The sequence below is a fragment of the Dipodomys ordii genome, unplaced genomic scaffold, assembly GCF_000151885.1.
Source record: "Dipodomys ordii isolate 6190 unplaced genomic scaffold, Dord_2.0 Scaffold57, whole genome shotgun sequence".
NCBI lineage: Eukaryota > Metazoa > Chordata > Mammalia > Rodentia > Heteromyidae > Dipodomys > Dipodomys ordii.
Window position 1 is genome coordinate 13,609,630 of NW_012267273.1, and position 3,189 is coordinate 13,612,818.

The following is a 3,189-nucleotide window of genomic DNA, read 5'->3' on the forward strand; positions in this document are numbered from 1 at the left end:
AGGAGGGGGGAGGGGGAGGAGGGGGAGGAGGAGGAGAGTTTTAGAGTTTCAACATTTCAGAAGTATAGAATAAGATGGGTGTGGTCTAGGAAAGAAATGGCAATCCGGAAGAGGTTAGAGTAACATGAAGAGTCCAGTTGGTGTGACCTAAGGCTGTGTCCCCTCTCCTGGAGAGCCTAGAAGGAAGCTATATATGGACGAAAAAGCATTATATAGGAAAAACACCTATCTGTCGAGTTCATGTAGAGGTCTAGGTCAGTAGAAGAGGCCAGGCTACATCTGGGCCGATACAGGGAGGAGACACAGGAATGTAATGCTTCTGCAGCTTCCAGCACCTGGGACAGGTTCGCTTGATATTATCAGTATTCCCACTAGACAGATGGTGGAACTGAGATCCCTTCCTTCCAAGACCACACACCACCTTCCTCCTTCACAAGCAGAAGGATCAAATGACTTGCAATTGAAAGCACTTTGCAAAAGGAATCAAAGGAACAATGAGGAAAATTAAGAGTCTCCAAGCTGGGCTATCCGGTGATGCCAATGCCCGGCTGCCTGGGGAAGGTGAGCAAACCACTCCCAAGCGCAAATCACGCCAGCGACCCGCAGCCGTTCTCTCCTCACATGCCTTGATCCAAGGATTGTGCAGGGATCAAGAGCTGACTCTAGGGGACTGAGCACTGACCAAGTGCTCCCCGACCCTCTAAAAGCAAATCAATTTTCTTTTTTTGCAGAGCTGAGGGTCAGAGATGCCCACCCCACCAGGCCGGAGACTTTTCGGAGCGCGCCTCCCGCCCTTGCTCAGGGCGCCCTGGATCCTGATGAGAAGGCTTTTCACCCGGTCCTCACAGATCCCAGCTCAGGGTCGTGGCCGAGGACCCCACATCCCTATCTCCAAGCAGGTCGTGGAGCCCGTTGGTTCCAGGGGGCGCGGCCTTCATCAGCTAAGTTGGGCACGCACCGATCAGTGCTGTCCCTTCCCCGGAGGGAGGTGGGGGGGGGCTTGCAGGAGGTTTCAGGCAGCGCCAGGGAAAGGGGGACGGCTCCCTCCGGCAAATGGGGAGAAGCTCCACGCCGAGGGAGGGTCGCGCCCCCAAGATCGCCCTACAGAGGGCTCCAGCTCTGCAAAGCCTGGCGCACCGCAGCCGGGCAGGCAGCCTCCAACCCCCAAGAGGGGCGCGGGGCGGAGAAAATTGTAATGGGGGCAGGGAGGTGTGGATAGAGGGGATGCGGGCCGGCGCCCCAGCCTCCCTCCGGCTCTGCACAATGCAGTCCGCAGGGCTCCATCCCGGGCCAACCCTTCCCGCCTGGGCCGTGTCCCCCATCCCCGGGGCCCGGTGCTCACCCAAGAGCCGCCGCCACGGCAGCTCAGGGCCCGGCCGGGCCGCCTCCCCGACGCCGCTTCCTTCCTCCCCGCCGCGCCCAGGACTGGAGGTTTCGGGTTTCAGCCCCGCCGAGCCCCGCTTCGCTCCTCCCGTCCTGTCCCGCCCGCCCTCCGGCCACCAGCACGCGGAGCCAGGCGGGGCCCGGGCCAAATAACTTTGCCAAGCTCGCGCTCCACCTTCGCGCTCGCTCGCCCGCCCTCCCCAGCGCCCCCAACCGCCTCCCCGCGTCCCGCAGCGCCCAGCCCCGCACGCCCCCCCGGCACGCCCCTTCTTGGCGCGTCCGCCTCTCTGCCCCGCCACTTCTTCTTCGGTCTAACCGTGGATCCGCCTGGGCCGATGCTCTTTGTCTCGCCTGTCCCCTATTGCCTCGCCCCACTTTTCTCCAGTAAACCTTTGTGGCCTCCCAGCTCCGAGTTCCGGACCCCGGACGCCCCTTTTCCATCTCTCTCTCCATCACACATGGACTTTCCGGTTTCTTCACACTCTCCTTCCAGTCTCTTACCAGCACTGCCCAGACATCTCCTTCCCTAGGCCCTCCCTTCGCTCATCCAGCCAAAGGCTGTGGGTATCTACCTCTGGACCTAGGCTTCATCGCAGTGACTAAAACCTGAAGCCAGCCTTCGAAGGACGCACAGTAATTGGATGTAAATAGATAGACCTTTACAGTTAATTAATTCTACAACTGTCCGTCTCAACCAAAAATTAAAAAAAAATAAAAACAAAAACAAAATAAAACACTAGGAACAATAAAGACCAGAGCCTGCCAGCTTGGAGGTTGGAACAGTCCCTTCACATCCTTTCTGTTCCACCTTCCTTCCTTCCTTGGCATTTTTTTCCGAACCTGTCCCCAAACCTCCTACGTATAAAAGTTAAATGTTAACAGCACAACTGCTGCTATTTAAGAAAGGGAAATGAAACAGGGCAGCAAAATGTTCAGGTATGAAGTTACAATGCGGTTAGCTAGACTCCAAACAAAAACCAAAAGCAGAAAAGAACTGGTGCTGTGCTTAGAGCAGGAATCCAACTCCTCTGAAATCATCTGCTTTAATAAATGCATTAATTATTCCCTTGCCTACAGATTAATACTGTGGGAGCTGCTTTTTATTAGGCCACGGAGGCACTATTTAGAAAAATAATTTGCTATCTAGCACCTGCCAAACACCCAGACTGCTAGGGACAAAGGGGATAATGGGGAGAAGGAAGGGGCAGAGAGTGTAGGGGGGGGAGAGTTGCGGGGGGAGCTAATGATGCCTTACTTACTCCTTTGAGATAGATGCTCCATTTGGTCAAAAGCTGGATTCTTGGAATCTCTGTCATCCAGCAAGTGAGATGCTTGAAGCAGCTTAAAGCAGACTATTCTCCAGAGTCCTTTAGACATTTATTCTGAAATCCCTGGTTATTGATCCAATTTACAATGACTCACATACCAGCTAAGCTTTGTGATCCTGGGAGAGTTTGTTAACCTTTTGAGCTTATTTAAGTATAAAATGTGGATACTCATACTTGACTTTCTGTGGGGTGGAAAAGGTTAAATGAAATATTGTTCCATCAATCACCCAGAGTCCTCGAGTCTGAGGAGTACGCCCTTTTGAAAATTGGCATTCAAGTATAGGGCCTTCTCGACAGCCAGTACCCCAAATGGATGACTTACACCCCATTTTGGGATCACAAATGTTCAATTATTCTGTGTCTTTATTCTTATGATTTAATCATTTTATCTATCTGGTTTGCTTTTATGTTTACTTATCTTTAATATATAAAGGTGGTGAGCTTTTTATAATTATCAAGTATATATCTCACATAAAAG

The 3,189-nt window shown here is 52.8% G+C and overlaps 1 protein-coding gene across 1 annotated transcript in view; it reads right to left on the reverse strand.

The window, feature by feature from the left end:
- The window catches only part of Gpr161 (G protein-coupled receptor 161), a 37,803-nt gene extending 36,040 nt beyond the window's left edge, over positions 1-1,763 (reverse strand). The window contains exon 1 of the mRNA XM_013021771.1: positions 1,700-1,763. The gene's annotated coding sequence lies outside the window, so the exon portion shown is untranslated. The remainder of the gene's footprint in view (positions 1-1,699) is intronic.
- Between the last annotated feature and the right edge of the window lie 1,426 nt (positions 1,764-3,189).